Raw genomic sequence first — 25595 nt, 5'->3', positions numbered from 1 at the left:
TTCTGTCATTCTCTGTTTTCTGCCAAGTCTGGAACCTGTTAACGTAACTTGCTATGTTTACATGGTTTCCATCATATCTTCTGGTCCTTTTTGGCTTATGGTCAGTAAGGGACTTTTGTCATATGCATTTAGTAGAATACTGCCATGCCTTCTTTTGCCATGTTAAGTTCCTGTAGCATGTTGATTTCGTGCTCTGAACATTGCTACCTGATACTGTTTTCTTTTGCACTTTTGCCATTCTTGTTTGAGCTTCTTATGTTGTGATCTAGCCGTAGCTCAGTGTTCATCTTTTGTCAAGCATCTCCTGTAGATTACTGCCATATGCTTTGCTGCTACGTTGGAGTGCTATAGCATTGTTACTTGTTGCATTCTAAGTGCTATCATGCTGTTAATCGCAGATTCGTGTCTTGTTTTGCTTGCCAGTTGCAAACCGTGCATCCGTTTCCGGTGATCTTTATATCGATTTCGACCGAAATCATCTCATCTTTCCAGTGGCATACTTGGCTTGCCAGGTTACTGCCTTGTTCATCATTTTTCCTTCCGGAGCACGCATATGCATCGCATATCATATCTTGCATATCATTCATGTTTTGCATCATGTTGCTTGTAAAACGTAAGTCTTCCAAGACTCTTACCTATTCTTGCCTTACACTACAAGTCTTGCCATAACGGCGGTTCATCACTACGGGCCTTAAGCCGCCTCCGGGTCTTAAGCCCATTACTGACCCGCCTTCCGCTAGCTTGGTACTGGGCTTCACGTGATGATCATTATAACGTAACCCGGCCCCTCCTGGGCGGGTGACTCTAATGGTTATATCCTCAACATTAGGCCCCAGATTGATTTGAACCGGTTCACGTCAATCTTCAAAATCTTCCGGCTTCTGCTTGTGCAAAGGTTATAACCCGCCATGACGTCATCTTCTGGATTCTTGGTAACCCGCCATGACGTCATCTTCCATTAAATTCATTTTTTATTCTGTCATATCCCAACGGATCTTATCTTTAATGACCATCCCGAAAATCGAGGCGTTCCGCGACAAGATAATCTTGTCTTCCGCCTCCTCTTTTCCCGCGCCCATTTACCAGCCGGCCCTTATAAATAGGCCCGGCCCATAGGTCTTCATCACTCTTGCCCTCCATCGTCTTCCTCCTCCGACGCTCCAGAGCCCAAGCTCCGCCGCCGTCGCTGCGCACCTCGTCTTCACCGACCAAGGCCGCTGCATCAACCTGTCTTGACCAGAAACCTGCGGCGCGCCTCCGCTGCTCATCAGCATCAGTAAGTCCTCGCCGTCCCGTACCTTAGATCCGCATTAGGGCTCGCAAGTTCTCTGTGTTCTTCGTAGTTCGTCGCGATTTCTTCACAGTTCCGCCACCGAGGTACCTTTTGATCCAAAACGGTACAGACTCCCTGCGGTAGTAGTTTCTCACCCATTTTTATGCTAGTAGATCCCTTTTGTCCGCAAAAAGACCTCGTTTAGAGCTTATGAACTTCTCTGTATCAGCTTTTTAGGTCTAGAAATTTTTCCTTTCTAGACGATCGTTTGATCCAAAATAATCCCTGCAGTCTGTGAAACTTGTTTGTGCAACACTTAGACAAAAATTGCATCTGTTAACCATGGCGGCTCATATCGCCGGCTTAAAAGAGGCCATGCTTTGTGAAATTTCCGGCTCATTCATAATAGAGTTTTAAAGAAATTGAATTGCTTATGATATCCACAGCGGCTTAGATAACCCGACACAATTAGCCATATATCATTAGGCCCCTTCATAAGCCGCCATCTTGAATACTGAACTGAAATCTTCCTCCGGCTTAAATTTGAACCGGAAATTTTCTTTTGTCATAGGCTTCCGTCTTTCACAATGCCGCCCAAGGCTCCCAAGGCACCCATTACGTGCAACTGGGTGAGATCCAATGTTACTGATAATACCTTAGATGACTTCGTGAAGATGGGTTACCTGCCTAAGAAGGAGGTCATGTCCTATCGTGCCCCTGACCCGTCCGAAGAAAGACCTCAACCAAGAGACGGAGAGGTTGTTATATTTGCTGATCACATGAGCCGGGGTTTTGCACCTCCCGGCTCAAAATTCTTCAAAGATGTTCTGCACTTTTTCGATCTGCGACCTCAAGACATTGGACCCAATTCCGTGTCGAACATTTGTAACTTCCAAGTGTTCTGTGAGGTGTACCTTGGAGAAGAGCCCAGCCTACTGCTCTTTAGGGAGCTGTTTTATCTGAACCGCTAGAACGAGTGTGCCAACGGGCCTAGCTTGGAACTTGGCGGAATTTCAATCCAACGACGGAGGGATTGCCTTTTTCCTTATGCTGAGCCGCCAAGCCACCCAAAAGACTGGAACCAGACATGGTTCTACTGCCAGGACACCTCTCCAGCTAACGAGAACCCTCTGCCCGGCTTTCGCGCGCTGCGTCTGGAGTCAAATCACCCCCTGCCAGACAAATTATCTCAAGCTGAGCGTCAACCACTTATCCCCAACATCAACAAGATTAAAGCTCTTCTAGGAAACGGCCTTAACGGCGTTGATCTGGTCCGGGTCTGGATTGCTTGGCGGGTGATTCCTCTAAGCCGCCGCCCCGGCTTAATGTGTGATTACACGGGCCGGAAGGATGATCCTCTTCGGCACAGCCCCAACGACTTACCCGAGGACGTCGTTGATGACATGACCAAGTCCCTTCTAAACGAGAGCTTAGCAGATTGCGGGAGGACAGGCTTAAGTCCCTTCTGCAAAGCTAACCCGGCTCCGGCGGTAAGATACTGATCTGAGCACCTTACTTTCCATTTTAACAATTTTCATCTTAACTTCAAGAAACCTTTGCTGTATTTTTCAGGCCAATGATAAGTCCTGGAAGGTCAGGTATGAACATGAGGCTGCTAAAAAAGCCAGGAAGGTTAAAAAAGCCGCCAGGAGAGCTGCTCCCCGCAACAAGGGGAGTAAGCCTAGCGCCTCAGATCTGCTTCAGTTGGATGACACCTCCGAGTCAGAGGTAGCCCTCGATTCTTTAGGCTCTTCTTTTGTTTTTTGTCTGTTTTTAACCACCTTATTGACACTGATTATCAGCAGGATGATACCGGAGCGAGTAACCCGGTGATTGAAGAGGTAACTATACTTTCCTCCGACTCGGAGCCCTTGCCAAGGCTGATAGTCCGAAGAGTAACCCGGAAAGTAAGATTTTCACATCCTTTAGCTTATCAAGATCCTCAATTTCTTTTGAAGCGACAGATTCATGAGAGCCGGAGGCAAACCCGGACTAACAAGGATGCAGACCTCTCCTCCGGCTTACCTGAAGCATCAAGGAAGCGCCGGACCGAGGTTATCTCCAACTTATATCCTTTTCATCCTTTGGCGGGCGTCACTCGTCAACCACTCAATTTTTCTGATTCAAACTATCAGGAAACTTCACCTTCCTCCGGGGACTCCATGCAATCTAACTTGCAGGCTTTCAAGACCGCACCCGGGTAATGATGATCAACTTATTTTGTGCTTATCTTACTCATGTTTTTGCACTAACCTTTGACTTTTAGTGCACAAGCAAAGCTCAGCAAGAGGGCAAAGAAAAGTAACCCGGTCGAAGAGCCGGTCTTGACTGAACCCAATGCCTCTGCCTATAAGCCGCCGTATGCACCAGCTCCAGAAACCACCGCTCCAACTGAAGAACAAGCCATGGAGGGTTCTGATAACCCGGAGATTCCCAGCCCAGCTCAACCGGCCGATGACCCGGATGTGGTGATTACCCGGACCGAATTTGTTGAACCGGGAAGACCCACCGTGCTGGCTAAGTGCTCTACTAAGGAGGAACTTCTGGAACGCCGCAGAGCCAGGCTTGTCGTGGATTTGTCACGGCAGATGTCCTCGAGCTAGGACTTAGTCGTGGAGCCATCGCAGCTAGGAAGCTTGAAGGGGTTAAGCGGGACAAAGAACACGAGGGTTTATACTGGTTCGGCCCCTTACGGTGAAGGTAAAAGCTTACGTCCAGTTGGAGGTGGTATTGATTAGGGTTTCGATAACCAGGGAGCTAAACCGCTATGCCTGGCTTTCGGTGAGATTGTTCCCCCCCTTAAACCGCTGCCGGGTCATCCCTTTATATAGGGAGGCTGACGCCCTGCAGCTCTCAGAGTCCCGGTCGGCTCATAAGAGTGTCCGGCTCGGACTCTCAACTATTCTTGCCTTACACTGCAAGTACTACCATGATAAAGATTGCAACTACGGGCCTTAAGCCGTATCCGGGTCTTAGCCCATCTCTGGCCCACCGTCTTCAAGCTTGGCGCCAGGCTTCTGGCAATGACCATTATGAGTAACCCGGCCCCTCCTGGCGGGTGACTCTAAGGTCTATATCCTCAACATTAGGCCCCAGATTGATTTGAGCCGGCTCATGTCAATCTTCAATTCCTTCGACAGAAAACCTCCGGCTTACAATTGTGTGAAGGCCATAACCCGGCATGACGTCATCCTCTGGACTCCGGGTAATCCGCTGTGACGTCATCTTCCATTAAGCCCGTTTTTTACTCCGCCAGATTCGCAACGGATCTTTACCTTTAGTGTCATCCCGAAAATCGAGGCGTTTCGTGGGGAGATAACCACGCCGTGGTCTCCTTGATTCTCGCGCCCGCTTTATGAGCTCGCCCTTATAAATAGGCCGGCCCGACGGGCCTTCCCGCCAACCTTCTTCCTCCTTGCGCCATTGTTCCTCTGCTCGAGCTCGAACTCTGCCGCCGCCGTCGCGCCCCCGGTCTTCGTCAACCTTGGCCGCTGCATCACCCTGACTCTGTCCAGACAAACGGCGGCAACTTCCGCTCCTCTTCAGCTCCGTGGAGTCCTCGCTACTCCATAGGGCAGATCCGCACTAGGGCTTCATAGTTCTTCCTCTGTTCTTCGTAGTTCCTCGCGGCCCTCAGTAGATTTGAATTTTACTGCCCTTTTTTTGATCTTAGCTCTGTATAGAATCACTGCGGTAGATGTTTAAGACCCATTTCACATGCAAATAGCCCTCTTTTTACTGCATAAGAGCCTTGTTCGAGCTCAAGAACTTCCTCGCGTCTGTTTCTAGGTCTAGAAACTTTTCTTTTGCCCGACCATTTTGATCCAAAATATTTACTGCAATGTGTGAAACCTGTTTTACCACACTTAGTAAAAAACTGCAATCATTGAATCTCGGCGGTTTACATTTCCGGTTTAAAGAAACCACGCGCCGTAGAACCTTCCGGCTTAAAGAAAACCATGCGGCATAAAAATTTTCGTCTTAGCTGTGATAAGGCCGTAGACAATCAAATTACTCTCAATCCCTCGGCGGCTTAAATAGCCCGATGCACTTAGGTGTATACCATTAGTCCCCTTCATAAGCCGCCACCTTGACATTGAACTGTAGATTTCTTCCGGCTTATAATTAATCCGGACGTTTTTCCTTTTATCATAGACTGCCGACTTTCACCATGCCTCCCAAAGCTCCTAAAGCTTCTATCACTTGCAATTGGATGAGGTCCAATGTCACCAATGAAACGCTAGCAGAGTTTGTCAAGTCAGGCCACCTGCCAAAGAAGGATGTCATGTCCTACCGCGCCCCTGACCCGTCAGAAGAGAGACCACAGCCAAAGGACGGGGAGGTGATCATTTTTGCGGATCACATGAGCCGGGGCTTCGCACCGCCCGGCTCAAAGTTTTTCAGAGACGTTCTGAATTTCTTCGATCTGCGGCCTCAGGACATAGGACCCAACTCAGTGTCCAATATCTGCAACTTCCAAGTGTTCTGCGAGGTTTACCTTGGAGAAGAACCTAGTCTGCTGCTCTTCAGCGAGCTTTTTTACTTGAATCGCCAAAACGAGTGCGCCAACGGGCCAAGTTTGGAGCTAGGCGGCATCTCCATTCAGAGACGGAGAGATTGTCTTTTCCCTTATGCCAAGCCGCCGAGTCACCCAAAGGACTGGAACATGACTTGGTTCTATTGCCAAGACACGTCACCGGCTGATGAAAGTCCGCTGCCCGGCTTTCGCCCATCGCGTCTGGAGTCAACACACCCACTGTCAGACAAGCTGACTCAAGCGGAGCGCCAGCCTCTGCTCCCCACCATAAACAAGATCAAGGCTCTCCTGGGCAATGGTCTCAACGGAATCGATTTGGTCCGGGTCTGGATCTCCTGGCGGGTGATCCCATTGAGCCGCCGCCCCGGCTTAATGTGCGAGTACACGGGCCGAAAGGATGACCCTCAGAGACATAGCCGCAACGATCTTCCTGAAGATGTTGCAGAGGAGATGACCAAGGCTCTTTTAAACGAGAGCCTGGCAGACTGCGGAAGGACCGGGTTAGCCCCCTTCTGCAAGACCAACCCAGCCCCAGCGGTAAGCCGCCAATCTGAACATCTTATCTTCTTCTGTATATAACTTTCATCTGACTCGTTTTAAGAACTCATCATTGTATTTTTCAGGCTGACGACAAGTTCTGGCGGGTCAAATATGACCATGAGGCGGCCAAGAAGGCCATAAAGGCGAAGAAAGCCGCCAAAAAAGCCGCTCCCCGTAAGAAGGGAAGTAGGCCAACTACTTCGGAGCTGATGCAACTAAGCGACAGCTCCGAGTCAGAGGTAACCCCTGAACCTGTAAGCTCTTTGTCATGTTTTATTGCTTATTTCTGTCCGCCTTACCAACACTTGTTCATCAACAGGATGACACCGGAGCTAGTAACCCGGTGGTTGAAGAGGTAATGTCACTTTCCTCCGACTCGGAGCCCTTGCCAAGGCTGAAAGTCCGAAGGGTAACCCGGAAAGTAAGCTTTTCACATCCTTTAGCTTATCAAGATCCTCAATTTATTTTGAAGCGACAGGTTCATGAGAGCCGGCGTCACACCCGGACCAACAAGGACACCGACCTCTCCTCCGGGTTACCTGACGCATCGAGGAAGCGCCGAACTGAGGTTATTTCCCACTTGTACCCCTTTCATCCGTTGGCGGGTGTTATACGTCAGCCACTCAATTCTTCTGACTCAAATTATCAGGAGACCTCCCCCTCTTCGGGCGACTCTATGCAGTCGAGTCTTCCGACTTTCAAGACCGCGCCCGGGTAATGATAACCATCTCATGTTATACTTGTCTTTACTTACCCTTTTGTGCTTAACGTTTCTGTCCTTTCAGTGCCCAAGCCAAGCTCACCAAGAGGGCGAAGAAGGCCAAGCCAGTCGAAGAGCCGGAGTTGCCTGAGCCGGAGGCAGCAGATCAAGAACCGCCAGCTGCCTCCGCTCCCGAAGCCGCCGCTCCAACAAAATAGGCAGCTGCAGAAGCTTCTGCTAACCCAGAGGCCTCCGGCCCGGCTCAACCAGCAAATGATCCGGACGTGGTAATCACCCGGACGGAATTTGTTGAGCCGGGGAGACCTACCGCACTGGCCCAATGCTCCGCCAAGGGGGAGTTGCTCCAGCCCCACCGGATGAACCTGGACCTCTCCGACTACGCCAACCTGAGTATTGGAGAGCTCGTCTCTGGCTACATCATCCAAGTGCACAAGAGCCGGGACGCAGAGGTTGCCATGGTGAACCAGATCCAGCAGAAATCTGAGGTATCATTCTGCTGTCCTCTTACCTACTGCATAGCCCCCAAGTCGACAACTTAGGATTGAATATGTTGTAGACTTAGGTTCCGGCTTACTCAATTGAATCGGTAGTTTGTAGATAGATACGTTCAATATGCATTAGCCCCCAAGTGCCAAGTGTCTTTGCTTGGAAAACGCTTGTGACTTTAAATTTGTATAGTACCCGCTCCTGTCATAACTCGGAAATTTATGCAGGCTGCTGGCAAGAAGCTTGAGGCTGACCTCGCTGATCTCAAGAACCGGCTGAAGATGCAAGAGATGGAGACCCGGAAGGCAAATGCCAAATTTGTGTCCAGCATCGCCGCGCAAGAGAAGCTGAAAATGGAGTTTGATGCTGAACGGAAGGCGTGGGCCGAAGAGAAGGCCGCATTGGTGAACCGGGCTGAACAGGCGGAGAAGGCTCTCTCCGAGAAGACCGCCGAGCTCTCCGGCCTAAAGCGCCAAGTGTCCCAGATGGTGGCCGCAATCTTCGGTAAGTCGTCTCACCGGCTTTCATCAAGCTTAGAATTTTTATATCTCATAATTCATCCTTGTTGGCGGCTTATCTGACTCTATTAAACAGGTCCCAGAAGTGCCAACCTCAACCAGAGTGTGGTAACCAAGCTGAAGGCCGTGTATACCCTAGTGGAGCAACTCTACACCGGGTCACAGCGTGCCTTGGCTGTGGTGGCCCTATCCAACGAGGTGCCGATTCACCTGGCGGAAGTCCTTCGCCAGCTCGCCGTTCTGCCTCAACGGATCCAAGAGCTGCGACGGGCCTCTGCAAGAGCCGGAGCGATCGCTGCGCTGAGCCGGGCCAACGCGTTCCTGCCGGAGTTAGACCCGGCGGACATCGCCCTTGCTATCCAAGCCTGAAGGAAGACGTCTCCACTTTCGATCAGAAGGACTGCGCAGCTTGCGTGAAGGCCGTACGCCCGGTGGCCACTCTGATTGGCAATGATACAGATCTGACTAAGTATCAGCCGGGCTACGATGCAGAAAATCAGAGGATCCCTACTCCACACTATGAAGCCCTCAACTTGATCCCGCCGGCTCGTCAGCACACATTCGCCCTGGAGATTGACCCGGCCGGGTTAATTGACGAGGAAGCCCAATTCAAAGCTCTCAGCGGCATCGACTGGAAGTCATCAACTTTCCAGGTCTTGGGATCAGCCGGAGGAGAAGATAGGAACGAGCCGGAGACTTCAACTCAGCAAGCGTCGTAACTCGGCTGGCGGTTTACCAAACAATGCCTCACCCTTTTGGACTCAACGAATCTTGTAACACAGTAGGACCAACACTTTATCTTTGCCGTGCCATCGTGCATGCCTTGAATGCTTGAAGTTATATTGAAGTTATCTCCTTTATATTTCTCCGGGTCATTCATTCCCCTTAGCCTCAAATAATTGCCTTTAACTATCCTGCATAGAAAGACGAATCACAAGTCTCCAGGCGGCTTACCGCCCTGAGAATCACATGTTTTAGATATATAACCCGGAATATGAATCAAAAAAGACTGGCTCTCAGGTATGTCCTTAATACAGCCGTAATAACACAATTTGCAGTCTGCAAGCATACTTCCGGTTTAGATAACCCGGATAATAAGGTTGGTACCTTAATTCTGATTTGCTTGTCTCAATGATACCCATTGTGTTCAACTAACACTGTAAATCAAAGTTGAACCGGCAAAGTGAGACCCGGCCGTACACACTTGGAAATAATCAGACAGAACTTGCTATAAAGCAGAGGAACTTAGGGGCTTCCGGTTCGAATACGACCAGAGACCCGGCCCAAAGGGGTTATGCTTGGATTCGAATACGACCATATAGCCCCCAGTGGGTGTGGCAATGCCAATCAAGAGGGTATCGACAGTTATTTCTCTTTGGTTCGAATACGACCCATGTTTGAACAGGAAGCCCCCAAGTGATTTTAAGAATTGTTTAACGACGCTGATTCGAATACGATCCACGTCGGTTCTCAAAAGGGGTTAAACTATGATTCAAATATGACCAAAGAAAACCTCCCAATGAGCTTGGCACTTTGCCAATCAAATGGGTATCGACAGCTATGTTCTCTTTGGTTCGAATACGACCCATGTTCGAACAGGAAGCCCCCAAGTGACCTTATTACCTGTGGCTAGATTCGAATACGATCATAAGCCGGATCCTCCTTCAAGTTATCATGTTAATCTTGCAAAGAAAACAAACACGTGCACATTTGGAGGAGAAAAAGGGCAGAGGTCCTGCTTTATTGCTTCTCATAATATATACATGGCTGAGAGAAGTATGTACATTATGAGAGCTGGTGGCGCAAGTGTAGTAAGGCCGAAGCTGAGCTATGTTCCACGGCCGACGGGTCTCTTCCTCCGACTTACGTGAATCTTTGTGCTCCCGAATATCAATGAGGTAATATGACCCGTTGTGCAAGTTCTTGCTGACCACAAAGGGCCCTTCCCAAGGCAGGAATAGCTTGGGTGCATCTGTTTGATCCTGGATGAGCCGAAGCACGAGATCACCTTCCTGGAAGACCCGGGATTTAACCCGGCGGCTATGATATCGGCGCAGGTCTTGTTGGTAAATCGCTGAACGGGCTGCTGCCACATCACGCTGTTCGTCCAACAAGTCAAGAGCATCTTGGCGCGCCTGTTCATTATCCGCCTCAACGTAAGCCACCACTCGAGGTGAGTCATGACGGATGTCACTGGGGAGGACTGCTTCCGCCCCATAAACCGTGAAGAAAGGCGTAAAACCTGTAGACCTGTTAGGAGTAGTGTTGATGCTCCATAATACGGAGGGCAACTCCTCCACCCAACAACCCGGCGTCCGTTGCAAAGGGACTAAAAGCCGGGGCTTGATGCCCTTCAGAATCTCCTGATTAGCTCTCTCAGCTTGACCATTGGATTGAGGATGAGCCACTGAGGAAACATCAAGTCGGATATCCTCTCGTTGACAAAACTCTTCCATGGCGCCTTTGGAGAGATTGGTGCCATTGTCAGTGATAATGCTGTGTGGAAAACCAAAGCGAAATATCACCCTTTTCATGAACTGAACCGCCATGGCTGCATCGCACTTGCTAACTGGCTCCGCTTCAACCCACTTGGTAAACTTGTCAACCGCCACCAAAAGGTGGGTCTTCTTATCCTTGGACCTTTTGAAAGGCCCAACCATATCAAGCCCCCAGACCGCAAAGGGCCAAGTAATTGGGATCATCCTCAGTTCTTGAGCCGATACATGAGCCCGTCGCGAGAACCTTTGGCAACCATCACACTTACTGACCAAGTCCTCTGCATCAGCATGAGCCGTCAACCAATAAAAACCATGACGAAAAGCCTTGGCCACAAGAGACTTTGAGCCGGCGTGATGGCCACAATCCCCTTCATGGATCTCACGCAAGATCTCTTGACCTTCCTCAGGGGAAACACAACGTTGAAATGCTCCCGTAACACTGCGGTGATGCAACTCACCATTGATAACAATCATTGACTTAGCCCGCCAGGTTATTTGCCTGGCCAAAGTTTCATCCTCAGTCAACTCACCCCGGGTCATGTAAGCCAGATAGGGCATTGTCCAGTCTGGTATGATATGGAGAGCCGCCACCAGTCGTGCCTCCGGGTCAGGGACAGCCAAGTCTTCCTCTGTAGGCAACTTAACAGAAGGGACATACAGGACATCCAGGAAAGTGTTAGGCGGCACCGGCTTTCGCCGAGAGCCCAGCCGGCTTAACGCATCCGCCGCCTCGTTCTTCCTGCGATCGATGTGTTCCACTTGGTAACCCTGAAAATGCCCAGCAATGGCATCAACTTCGCAGCGATAAGCCGCCATGAGAGGGTCCTTGGAATCCCACTTTCCTGATACTTGTTGAGCCACCAAGTCTGAGTCGCCGAAGCACCTTACCCGGCTTAAGCTCATCTCTTTAGCCATCCGAAGACCATGGAGCAAGGCCTCGTACTCAGCCGCGTTGTTAGTGCAAGGAAACAACAACTGTAGCACATAATGGAACTTGTCACCTTTAGGGGAAGCCAACACGACTCCAGCCCCCGAGCCCTCCAACTGCCTGGACCCATCAAAGTGAATAGTCCAATATGTGTTATCCGGCTTCTGCTCGGGCACTTGTGACTCTGTCCAGTCATTGATGAAATCCACTAGGGCCTGAGATTTAACAGCAGTGCGTGGCACGTACTTGAGACCATGAGGTCCAAGCTCTATAGCCCACTTAGCCACTCTCCCTGTGGCCTCTCTGTTTTGAATGATATCACCAAGAGGGGCAGAACTGACCACAGTGATGGGATGACCCTGAAAATAATGCTTAAGTTTCCGGCTCGCCATGAACTCAAGCTTCTGCCAATGCGGATACCGCTGCTTGGACTCAATGAGCACTTCGCTGACATAATAAACCGGCCGCTGAACCGGATGCTCCTTACCCTCCTCCTTGTGCTCCACCACCATAGCCACACTGAGGCTCGTGTGTTCGCCGCCACATATAATAATAAGGGCTCCTTATCCACCGGAGCAGCAAGGACTGGAGGCTCTGCCAGCTGCTTCTTCAAATCCTCAAAGGCAGTATTAGCTGCATCATTCTAGACAAAGTTATCAGTTTTCTTCATCAACTGATATAATGGCATGGCCTTCTCACCCAGACGGCTTATAAACCGGCTTAAAGCAGCGATGCGACCCGCCAAGCGCCGAACGTCATTTATACACGCCGGCTTAGCCCGGGAGGTGATGGCCTTGATCTTCTCTGGGTTAGCTTCAATGCCTCTGTCAGAAACCAAAAAACCCAAGAGTTTGCCTGCAGGAACACCAAAGACACACTTGGCCGGGTTAAGCATCATCTTGTAGACCCGAAGATTATCAAAGGTTTCTCTCAAATCATCTATCAGGGTTTCCTCCTTTATGGACTTAACCACAATATCGTCCACATAAGCATGAACATTGCGCCCAATCTGTTTATGAAGACAGTTCTGCACGCAATGCTGATAAGTCGCCTGTGCACACTTGAGTCCAAAGGGCATGGACACATAGCAGAAGGCTCCAAAGGGAGTGATGAACGCCGTCTTCTCCTGGTCCTTAACTGCCATTTTAATCTGATGATATCCGGAATAGGCGTCCAGGAAACTTAAGCGCGCACAGCCGGCCATAGCATCAATAATTTGATCAATACGGGGAAGGGCAAAAGGATCAGCCGGACACGCCTTGTTCAAGTCCGTGTAGTCTACACACATTCGCCAAGTGCTGTTCTTCTTGAGTACGAGCACCGGGTTAGCTAACCACTCTGGGTGAAAGACTTCAACAATAAACCCGGCCGCCAAGAGCCGGGCCACCTCTTCACCAATAGCTTTCCGCCTCTCTTCATTAAACCGCCGAAGGAACTGCCTGACCGGCTTAAATTTCGGATCAACATTGAGAGTGTGCTCAGCGAGTTCCCTAGGTACACCTGGCATGTCAGAAGGTTTCCATGCGAAGATGTCCCTATTCTCACGGATGAACTCGATGAGCGCGCTTTCCTATTTTGGATCCAGATTTGCACTGATGCTAAACTGTTGAGATGAATCTCCTGGAACAAAATCAACAAGCTTAGTTTCATCAGCCGACTTAAATTTCATCGCCGGATCATTTTCCGTAGTCGGCTTTTTCAGAGAGGTCATATCTGTTGGGTCAACATTGTCTTTGTAAAACTTCAGCTCCTCTATTGCACAAACAGATTCTGCATAGGCTGCATCGCCTTCCTCAAATTCCAAGGCCACCCTCTGGCTGCCGTGAACCGTAATGGTCCCATTATGACCCGGCATCTTGAGCTGTAAGTAAACATAACACGGCCGTGCCATGAACTTGGCGTAAGACGGCCGCCCAAATATAGCATGGTACGGACTTCTTATCTTGACCACCTCAAAGGTCAATTTTTCCACCCTGTAGTTGTTTTCAACTCCGAAGGCTACTTCCAACTCGATCTTCCCAACTGGATAAGCCGACTTACCAGGTACCACACCATGGAAGATAGTGTTTGACTGGCTGAGGTTCTTATCAACCAACCCCATACGACGAAAAGTCTCATAATAGAGGATGTTGATGCTGCTGCCTCCGTCCATGAGCACCTTAGTGAACTTATATCCTCCCACCTAAGGAGCCACCACTAAGGCCAAGTGACCCGGATTGTCCACCCGGGGAGGGTGATCCTCTCTACTCCACACTATAGGCTGCTCAGACCACCGCAAGTAGCGTGGAACCGCCGGCTCAACAGCATTCACGGCCCTCTTATGAATCTTCTGATCTCGCTTACACAGACTAGTGGTAAATACAAGGTACTGTCCACCACTAAGCTGCTTTGGATTGGTCTGATAACCCCCCTGCTGCTGTTGATGACCCTGGCCAGACTGCTGATTAAAGCCCCCTCGACCGTTATGAGGATTAGATTTTGAGCCACCGCCCGGGCCATGAAAACCGCCGGCGCCTGAGCCGTCGCCCGGGCCATTGTAATTCTTAAAGGCCTTCATGATTGCACAATCCTGCCATAGATGAGTCGCTGGCTTCTCTCTAGATCCATGCCTTGGACAAGGCTCATTCAACAGTTGCTCCAGTGTCGGGCCTGACCCGCCGCCTCGGGGAGGGGGCCTCCCCTTGCGTCGCTGGTTATTACCTTGTGAGCTGGTGTTGGCTACAAACTCTAGGCTGCCATCGGCCTTGCGCTTGCCTCCTCCTTGGTTCCCCGGGTTATGCTGAGGACCCTTGCCATTGCCATTCTTCTTTCCCTTCCCTGCCCTTTCATCATCTGAAGGGGGATCCTTGGTACCATCAGAATCGGCGTACTTGACAAGAGCCGCCATTAGTGTACCCATATCACTGCAGTCGCGCTTAAGCCGCCCGAGTTTCATCTTCAGGGGCACGAAACGACAATTCTGTTCCAACATTAAGACCGCAGAGCCGGCATCCATCTTATCTGATGAATGTATGCTCTCCTTGACCCGGCGAACCCAGTGAGTCGTGGATTCACCCTCCTGCTGCTTACAGTTAGTCAAATCCACAATTGACATAGACTGCCTACAGGTATCTTCGAAGTTTTGGATGAACCGGGCTTTCAGCTCAGCCCAAGACCCGATGGAATTCGGTGGTAGCCCTTTTAACCAAGTGCGGGCAGTCCCATCCAACATCATGGTGAAGTACTTGGCCATTGCCGCCTCACTGACCTCCAGTAGTTCCATGGCCATCTCGTAACTCTCGATCCAGGCTGCGGGTTGTAAGTCAGTCGTGTAGTTGGGCACCTTCCTAGGGCCTTTGAAGTCCTTAGGTAGGCGTTCATTGCGGATAGCCGGCACTAAACAAGGGACACCCCCAGTCCTGGTAGGGATACCCTCGTCAACGGAAGTCGTCGGATAAGCCGGGGGAGTCTGGTAAGCCGTCAGCTGAGGCACCTGCTCCGCCTCTTGCCGCGCTCTATCTTGGTCTGCTGCGTGAAAGGCTCCGTCATAAGCCAGGCCATGGCCGGGGGGCGGGTCATGGCGTCGGACGTTACTTGAGCCGGTCGCTGAAACCATGTGCCTGCTGTAACTCGGGCTCCGGCCCGGACGAGGGGTCGAGTGGATCCTATCCCGGCTGTAGGAGTACGCCTCTTGCTGCGCCAGTACTGTCTGAAGGAGTTCCCTGACCCGGCGGGTTTCAATAGCCGTCGGAGAGTCGCCGTCAACTGGGAGAGCCGTGAGCCGTGCTGCTGCAGCGACCATGTTCTCCAGCGGGTTATTGTAATGACCCGGGGGTGTTGGCACATACTGAGGCGGGGCAGGGGCACCTGGGGAGGCCCCATCACTCATGGCTGAGTAGGGGTCCCAGACCCGGGCACTATGACCCCTGGCGGGTTACTAGACCCTGCACCTGGCGTGTTGAAGAGATTGTGTGGATCGTAAACCAGAGGGAGCCGAGATTGGGTCTTCTGATGCCTCCTTCTCATGACCTCATTGGACGCGTTCTGATCCATCGTGAGCTGGAAGGACTACGCCTGGATCAACTGAGTTTGGGCATCGAGAGCCGCCCTCTCCGCAGCCATCCTGATCCCTTCCGCTGCAAGATCCTCCTTAGCTTTCACTAGATCCAATTTTAACTGTGCCACCTCCGCATCGTGCTGAGCTTGATCTACCGGGTCAACTGTGGCAGTTAGCAGGGCCGTCATCTTGTCCGTGAGATCCATCAGCACCTGAGCCGGAGAAGGCACCGGGTTTCCCGCTCCGGCAGCGGGGTTCTGAACAGGCCGCGCACTGGCCATAAAGATTCCGACCCGGCTTGGCGGCTCAAACAGGTCCGGAATACTATCACCATCGGAACATCCCATGAGCCTGCCATCTTGAATTTGATACAACGAGTTTGACTCATCGGTGGCCGACTCGCCGTCAGAGCCGGCGGCCGTCTCATCACCAGATCCAGATCGATCAGAGAGTCCCCCGTGGATACACCCCACAAAAGTATGCCTTAAGGCAGGCCGGGCCCGGGCGGGTCGTGCATGCTGAGCCGTCTCGATGAGATCGGCACAGAGATTCGGCTCAGGGCCCGGCTCACCGATCTTGCCAATGAAAACATGAATTCCGCCGAAGGGGACCCGGTAGCCGTACTCAATTGAGCCGGCGTCGGGGCCCCAGTTTGCATCGTCGATGTAGAGCTTGCCGCGACGACTCTTGGTCATCCGGCCCACAGCGTATCCCTTGAGCCCTTTGAAGCTGCCCTTCAAGAACTCAAATCCACCATGCGCTGGCTCCATGGTGGGCGCCAACTGTCGTGGATTTGTCACGGCAGATGTCCTCGAGCTAGGACTTAGTCGTGGAGCCATCGCAGCTAGGAAGCTTGAAGGGGTTAAGCGGGACAAAGAACACGAGGGTTTATACTGGTTCGGCCCCTTACGGTGAAGGTAAAAGCCTACGTCCAGTTTGAGGTGGTATTGATTAGGGTTTCGATAACCAGGGAGCTAAACCGCTATGCCTGGCTTTCGATGAGATTGTTCCCCCCCTAAACCGCTGCCGGGTCGTCCCTTTATATAGGGAGGCTGACGCCCTGCAGCTCTCAGAGTCCCAGCCGGCTCATAAGAGTGTCCGGCTCGGACTCTCAACTATTCTTGCCTTACACTACAAGTTCTACCATGATAAATATTGCAACTACGGGCCTTAAGCCGTATCCGTGTCTTAGCCCATCTCTGGCCCACCGTCTTCAAGCTTGGCGCCGGGCTTCTGGCAACGACCATTATGAGTAACCCGGCCCCTCATGGCGGGTGACTCTAAGGTCTATATCCTCAACAAGGCTGGACATTACTAACTATGCCAATCTGAGCATTGGAGATATTGTCGCTGGTTATATTGGTCAAGTGCACAACAGCCGAGACCTGGAAATTGACATGGTGTTGAGGATATAACCATTAGAGTCACCCGCCCAGGAGGGGCCAGGTTACTCATAATGGTCATCATGTGAAGCCCAGCACCAAACTTGAAGACGGCGGGTCAATCATGGGCTTAAGACACGGAGGTGGCTTAAGGCCCGTAGTGTTAACCGCCGTTAGGGTGAAACTTGTAGTGTAAGGCAAGAATAGTTAAGAGTCCGAGCCGGACACTGTTATGAGCCGGTCGGGGCTCTGAGGGCCGCTGGGCATCAACCTCTCTATATAAAGGGACGACCCGGCGGCGGTTTAAGGACAAGTAAGACAAACTCGATAACCAGGCAGGACGGTTTAGCTCCTGGTGATCGAAACCCTAATCAATATCACCTCAACTGGACGTAGACTTTTACCTTCACCGTAAGGGGCCGAACCAGTATAACCCTCGTGTTCCTTGTCTCGTTTAACCCCTTTAAGCTTCCTAGCTGCGATGGCTCCATGACTAAGTCCTTGCGCGAGGACATCTGACGTGACAATTCCAGGACAGTTGGCGCCCACCGTGGGGCCAGCGCACGGTGGATTTGAGTTCTTGAAGGGCAGCTTCGAAGGGCTCAAGGGATACGCTGTGGGTCGGATGACCAAGAGTCGTCGTGGCAAGCTCTACATCGACAATGCAGACTGCCCCGACGCCGGCTCAATTCAGTACGGGTACCGGGTCCCCTTCGGCGAAATTCATGTCTTCATTGGCAAGATTGGTGAGCCGGGCCCTGAGCCAGATCTCTGCGCCGATCTCATCGAGACGGCTCAGCGTGCACGACCCGCCCGGGCTTTACCTGCCGTGAAGCATGCTTTCGTGGGATGTGTCCACGGAGGACTCTCTGAAGGATCTGGATCTAGAGATGAGACGGTCGCCGGCTCTGACGGCGAGTCGTCTATGGATGAGTCAAACTCATTGTATCAACTTCAAGATGGCAGGCTCAGGGGTTGTTCCGATGACGACAGCATTCCGAACCCCTTTGAGCCGCCGAGCCGGGTTGGAATCTTCATGGCCGGCACGCAACCTATTCAAAACCCCGCCTCCGGGTCAGGAAGCCCGATGCCTTCACCGGCTCAGGTGCTGATGGATCTCACAGACAAGATGACGGTCCTGTTGACCGCTACGGTTGCTCCGGCGGATCAAGTTCAGCATAACGCGGAGGTAGCACAGTTAAAGTTGGATCTAGCAAAGGCCAAAGAGGATCTGGCGGCTTAGGGGATCAGGATGGCTGCAGAGAGGGCGGCTCTCGACGCCTAGACTCAGCTGATTCAGGCACAGTCCTTCCGGCTCACGATGGATCAAAACGCGTCCAATGAGGTCATGAGAAGGAGGCATCAAAAGGCCCAATCTCGACTCCCTCCGGTTTACGATCCTCGAAACCTTTTCAACACGCCGGGTGCAGGGTCTAGTAACCCGCAGAGATCATAGTGCTCGGGGCTGGGACACCAGTTCAGCCCCAAGTGATGGGACCTCCCCGGGTGAACCCTGCCCCGCCACAGTACGTACCAATACCACCGGGTCATTATGCCAACCCGTTGGAAAACATGGTCGCCGCGACGGCGCGGCTGGCGGCTCTCCCAATTGATGGTGACTCTCCAATGGCGGTGGAAACCCGTCGGGTCAGAGAACTCCTTCAGACGGCTCTGGCGCAGCAAGAGGCATATTCTTATAGCCGGGACAGGATTCATTCAACCCCTCGTCCAGGACGGAGCCCGAGTTATAGCAGACATATGGTCTCAGCGACCGGTTCAAGTAATGTCCGACGCCATGACATGCCTCCTGGCCACGGCCCGGCTCATAACGGAGCCTTTCACGCAGTAGACCAAGACAGATCACGGCAAGAGGCGGAGCAGGTGCCTCAGTTGACGGCTTACCAGCCACCCCCGGCTTATCCGACGGCTTCCATCGACGCGGGTATACCTACGAGGACTGGGGGTGTCCCTTGTCTGGTGCCGGCTCTCCGTAATGAACGTCTGCCCAAGGATTTCAAGGGGCCTAGGAAGGTGCCTAATTACACGGCTGATTTACAACCCGGAGCCTGGATCGAGAGTTACGAGATGGCCATGGAGTTGCTGGAGGTCAGCGAAGCGGCAATGGCCAAGTACTTCACCATGATGTTAGATGGGACAGCCCGCACTTGGTTGAAAGGGCTGCCACTGAATTCCATCGGGTCTTGGGCTAAGCTGAAAGCCTGGTTCATCCAAAACTTCAAAGATACCTGTAGGCAGTCTATGTCAATTGTGGATTTGACTAACTGTAAACAACAGGAGAGTGAGTCTACAACCCATTGGGTTCGCCGGGTCAAAGAGATAATACATTCATCTGATAAGATGGATGCCGGCTCTGCAATCTTAATGTTGGAGCAGAATTGTCGTTTCCTGCCCCTGAAGATGAAACTCGGGCGGCTCAAGCGCGATTGCAATGATATGGGCACGCTGATGGCGGCACTCATCAAGTACGCCGACTCTGATAGTACCAAGGATCCCGCGTCAGACGATGAAAGGACAGGGAAGGGAAAGAAGAACGACAATGGCAAGGGTCCTCAGCATAACCCGGCGAACCAAGGAGGTAGCAAGCATAAGGCTGATGGCAGCATGGAGTTTGTGGCCAATGCCAGCTCACAGGGTAACAACCAGCGACGTAAGGGGAGGCCACCTCCCCGAGCCGGCGGTTCAGGCCCAAAGCTTGAGCAGTTGTTGAATGAGCCTTGTCCAAGGCATGGCTGTAGGGAGAAGCCAGCTACTCATCTATGGAAAGATTGCGCAATCATGAAGGCCTTTAAGAATTCCAATGCCTTTAATGGCAACAATGGCTCGGGCGGCGGCTCAGGCGCTGGCGGCTTTCATGGCCCGGGCGGCGGCTCAAATCCTAATCCTTAGAATGTTCAAGGGGGCTTTAATCAGCAGTCCGGCCAGGGTCATCAACAGCAGCAGGGGGGATACCAAACCAATCTAAAGCAGCTCAATGGTGGGCAGTATCATGTGTTTACCACCAGTTTGTGTAAGCGAGATCAGAAGCTTCATAAGAGGGCTGTGAATGCTGTTGAACCGGCGGTTCCACGTTATTTAAGATGGTCTGAGCAGCCTATTGTGTGGAGTAGGGAGGATCACCCTCCTCGGGTTGATAATCCGGGTCACCTGGCCCTGGTGGTGGCTCCTCAGGTGGGAGGATATAAGTTCACTAAGGTGCTCATGGATGGAGGCAGCAGCATCAACATCCTCTATTATGAGACCTTCCGTCGTATGGGGTTGATTGATAAGAACCTCAGCCAGTCCAATACTGTTTTCCATGGTGTGGTGCCTGGTAAGTCGGCTTATCCAGTGGGTAAGATCGAGCTGGAGGTGGCCTTTGGAGATGAGTACAACTACAGGGCGGAAAAATTGACCTTTGAGGTGGTCAAGATAAGAAGTCCGTATCATGCCATATTTGGGCGCCCGGCTTACGCCAAATTCATGGCACGGCCGTGTTATGTATATTTACAGCTCAAGATGCCGGGTCACAATGGGACCATTATAGTTCATGGCAGCCAAAACATAGCCTTGGAGTGTGAGGAAGGTGACGCGGCTTATGCAGAATCTGTTTGTGCAACAGAGGAGTTGAAGTTTTACAAGGACAATGTTGACCCGACAGATATGACATCTCTGAAAAAGCCGACCACGGAGCATGAGCCGGCAATGAAATTTAAGTCCGCTAATGAGACTAAACTTATTGATTTCGTTCCAGGTGACTCATCTCAGCTGTTTAGCATCAGTGCCAATTTGGATCCAAAATAGGAAAGCACGCTCATCGAGTTTATCCGTGAGAATAGGGACATTTTTGCATGGAAACCTTCTGACATGCCAGGTGTACCTAGAGAACTCGCTGAGCACACTCTCAATATTGATCCGAAATTTAAGCCGGTCAGGCAATTCCTTCGGCGGTTTAATGAGGAGAGGCGGAAAGCCATTGATGAGGAGGTAGCCCGGCTCTTGGCGGCTGGGTTTATTGTCGAAGTCTTTCATCCAGAATGGTTAGCTAACCCGGTGCTCGTGCTCAAGAAGAATGGCACCTGGCGGATGTGTGTGGACTACACGGACTTAAACAAGGCGTGTCCGGCTGATCCTTTTGCTCTCCCCCCGTATTGATCAAATCATTGATGCTACGGCGGGTTGTGAACGCTTAAGTTTCTTGGATGCTTATTCTGGATACCATCAGATTAAAATGGCAGTTAAGGACCAGGAGAAGACGGCGTTCATCACTCCCTTTGGAGCCTTCTGTTATGTGTCTATGCCTTTTGGACTCAAGAGTGCACAGGCGACTTATCAGCGTTGTGTGCAGAATTGTCTTCATAACCGGATTGGGCGCAATGTGCATGCCTATGTGGATGATATCGTGGTTAAGTCCAGGGAGAAGGAGACCCTGGTAGATGACCTTAGAGAAACCTTTGATAATCTCCGGGTTTACAAGATGATGCTTAACCCGGCCAAGTGTGTTGTTGGTGTTCCTGCAGGCAAGCTCTTGGGTTTCCTGGTTTCTAACAGAGGCATTGAAGCTAACCCGGAAAAGATAAAGGCAATCACCTCTCTGGCTAAGCCGACGTGCATCAACGACGTCCAGCGTCTAGCAGGCCGCATCGCTGCTTTGAGCCGGTTTATAAGCCACTACTAGAAAAGGGCTTACTAGTGGCGCACCAGTTTTGCCTACTAATGGCGCACTACTGGTGCGCCACTAGCACCACGCCACCAGAATATTTTAGTAATGGCGCACCTGCGCCATTAGTATCTGGTATACTAATGGCGCACCACGGGTGCGCCATTAGTATCCCAAAGGTGCGCCATTAGTAACTGGTATACTAATGGCGCACCAGATGGAAGTGCGCCATTAGTAACATTTTAAAAAAAAATTCATTTTTTCTTAATCTCAGGTCACTATTTCACATATGAGATATCCAACACATATATATATACAACAAGCATCCATATAACAATCATATCCAACACACAAGTTTCATCATATATACATACATAGCCAACACATAGTTCCATCATTACATATTACAAAAGTTTCACATTGCTCATCCAACACCGTTATCCATCCAACACCATATTACAAAAGTTTCACATAGTTCAGTTCTCATTGTTCTTCTCCTTCTCCTTCCTCAGCCTGATGCGCCAAGAGCGGCGAGGCGGTGGAGGCAGCTGTGGGATGTAGTCTTCTACCACAATTGGCGTGGTCATGTCGCCCAGCTGTGGGATCGCCGACGCCACCACCGGTGCGTGGTCATTGTCAGGCACCACCACCATCGCGAGGCCACCTTCAGGCAGGATGGGCACGACCATCGCTAGGTCATCCTCAGCCACCACCATCTCTTGCCCATGGTCAGCCACCACCATCTCTTGCCCATGGTCAGCCACCACCATCTCTTGCCCTTGGTCAGCCACCACCAGCGCTAGGTCATCCTCAGCCTGATGCCCATCGTCATCCTGCAGCTCCTCATCCCCACTCTGCTCCTCTTCTCCCCCACTCCAGTCCAGATCATCCTTCTTGCTGTCTTTGCTGCTGCCAGAATCGCTGCTGCTTTCGCTAAAGCCAGAATCGCTGCTGCTTTGGCAGTAGCCAGTGTCGCTGCTGCTGCTCCCATTGCCTATCCAAATGCAACAATGGGCGTTAACAATCGATGTGAGACAAAGCCAAATGTAGAGGAATAAGAAGAGGCAAAATGCACTGGCATCTTCGTCGTCAGCGTAGCACATGCGACACATAGTCGTGTTGAAAACCTTCACGATGAGCATTGTGGCGTCATCGTCGTACCTGAAGAGAAGAAAGTACCCGGTCCGCAGGTCGTAGGCACTGTAGAACTTGTCCCAGCCACGGCACAGGTACATGTGGCCCTCCTCGATCACCAACTCCACGTCCCACAGCCTGCGAACCCCGCCGCCGGCCTGTCGGAGTTTCACATTATGTGGCGGATCTTCACCCAGCATGTTCATAAAAGTGTCAGGCAGCCTCTGCAATTTGGGACAAGGAGTGATGTAGCAAACAACAGAGTTATCATAATGAGATGGGTGAAGGGGAGATCTCTCATTTTATATACCTGCCTCGTGGCTGATACTGAAGTCCCAAGTATGACACTGAAGAACTCGAAAGCATCCAACTCGTACTCCGGTGAGGCAGAGCGGCGGTGGCTGCTTCCCCCCGTCTCTGATAAGCAGCAGAAGAGACCAATTCAAGTTAGCAATAGATTCAAGTGAATGTATCTTTTATTGCAAAGCCACAACTTAGCAATAGATTCAAAGTTAACGATTGGCACCTAGAAAAGCATTTCAACATCTTCACAGATTTTACTAGCTACAATACATTCAAAAAATAAATGATATACAGTTTGTATCTCTTTGCAATGAACACACTCTAGGGGTTTTGCCATCCCCCTTTTCCTTAGATTGTCACAAGTCATGATTTTGTTCTGGGAGAACATCCAAATGAAACCTTATACCCTAGGGGGCAATTTAATACTCCATACTACAGGAAGATACAAAGGTTGCATCCATTGAGCTCCAGCTGCAGCTGCAGCTGAGGTATCCATGAGCCATCATGCCAGCCAGCCAGGAAATAAACTTTACTTTCCAAAGGAAAAAAATACAATGCATATATAGATAGATGAGCATGTTCAGTTTACAAGAATGAATATAAACAAGCAAAGAATGCATGCATGCATATCAAGAGTTGGAATCTACAGGTTCTCCAAAATGAGTAGAAAGGGAGCATGCTGACATCTATACAAGCCAATAATGATTTACTACTCAATGGAACAGGGTAAGATAAAACACCAGTCAATAAATTTACTACATCAAAAGGAGTAAAACTCAACAATGCAACACTATCTCTGAACCTAACCTTTGTTTAGTATGGGTATGACAAATCAATGAGTTGGTCATCACAATGTTTGTACTGCTGTAAATTCAGAGATAGTCCACAGGTTTTCATTCTTCTTCTTCTTACTGTCAAAATTTTCATTCTTCTTCTTACTGTCAAAATTCAGAGTAAATTCTAGCCTTATTTGTACTGCTTGTGCTTGTAGTAGTAAGATTCAGGAGTAGGAGATCACAAAAGTACAGTCCACAGGTTACTCCAAGTTTCTGAATTTTCAGTAAATTTTCTGTAAAAAAGAACTAAAAGAAAAGAAATCCTAGGGTTAAAAAATCTGGAGCAAGTCCTAGCAGAACCACGAAATGTTCATCTACTCCTAGGATGTCCTGTTCATAATTCTAGTTCATGTCCTAGGATGTGCTATTCATAATTGTTAATCCAAACAGCAGATACACAAGCACTGGATTTTACAAATGTCCAAACAGTGTCATATCTGAAATGTATGATTTTCAGTAGCAGAGATTCAGAGTCATTAGTTTTGAGTGTACATCATGAAAAACCTAGAGGACGCCGGCGGGGAGAGAAACCTAGGGGGAAGGAGGGGAGGAGAGAGGAGGAATCACCTAGAGGACGCCGGCATCGAGGAGGCTGCGGGCGGCGATCCGGAGGAAGGGGCCCGTGATGTCGTCGGCGTCCTTGGCCGCCTTCTTGACCTTCCGAGCAGAAGAAGGCACGGGTGGTGAGAGGAGGAGGAGGAGAAGCTAGGGGGATGGGGGAAGGGAGGGAGGGGACGTACGTGCTGGGGCGGGGCGGCGAAGGAGCGGTGGGCGCGGGGGCGGCGGCGCGAGGGAGCTGCAGTGGTGGGGGGCGGCGGTGGTGGAGTCCGGCGGCGGTCGGGGCGGCGGCGTCGAGGCAGCGCAAGACCACAGCGGCGGACGACGTGCAGGCGCAGCGGACGGAGGGGGCGGAGCAAGGGGGCGGCGGCGTACGGTTGGGGTCGAGGAGTGGGGGATCTGGCGAGCGAGGGAGGGAGGGAGGCGACAGTGCGAGGGGAACAAGCGATTCTAATGGCGCACCTCCCCCTGGTGCGCCATAAGTACGTCGATTCTAATGGCGCACCTCCCCCTGGTGCGCCATTAGAATTTTGTTTTACTTACTAGCCCGACTGGTCAGGTTATATTCCACCTAACCCTATCTCCATCAGAACACGCCCACTAGCCCGACTGGTTAGCACGCAGCACACACACTAGGAGGTCCTGGGTTCGATTCCCAGGCTCCCCAATTTTTGTTTTTATGCATTTGAAATGCTGTTTGATATTTATTTGTGTTTAAATATGTTCAAACTTGTTTAAATCATAACAGTAATATTTTTTTATAAAAACAGTAATGATTTTTTAAAAAATATCATCAAATTTGTTATTTGAAAATATAATCAAATTTGCTTTTTTTGCAAATTTAGTTGCATTCATTTGTGACGGTGGAGCGGGCCGGGAGGTTGCGGGGGAGAGGGTGCGGGGGGTCGTCGGCGACGGCCGGTGGAGCGGGGGAGGGTGCGGTGGGTCGTCGGCGACGGCCGGTGGAGCGGGGGAGGGTGCGGTGGGTCGTCGGCGACGGTGGAGTGGGGAAGGGTGCGGGCCGGGGGTCGGCGGCGGCGGCCGGTGGAGCGGGGGAGGGAAATATTCTTTCTCTCCGAAACCACCTGCCCCGCGAGATATCTGAAACCGAGATAGTCGTGCACCGTCATGAGCAGTGCGGCTCTCATAGGGAAATATTCTTTCTCTGTGGCGTCCCACGTATCAACC

This window comes from Aegilops tauschii, chromosome 4 (assembly GCF_002575655.3).
Source record: "Aegilops tauschii subsp. strangulata cultivar AL8/78 chromosome 4, Aet v6.0, whole genome shotgun sequence".
Taxonomy (NCBI): domain Eukaryota; kingdom Viridiplantae; phylum Streptophyta; class Magnoliopsida; order Poales; family Poaceae; genus Aegilops; species Aegilops tauschii.
The sequence above is the reverse complement of the archived record's forward strand: the minus strand, read 5'-3'. Positions refer to the sequence as shown.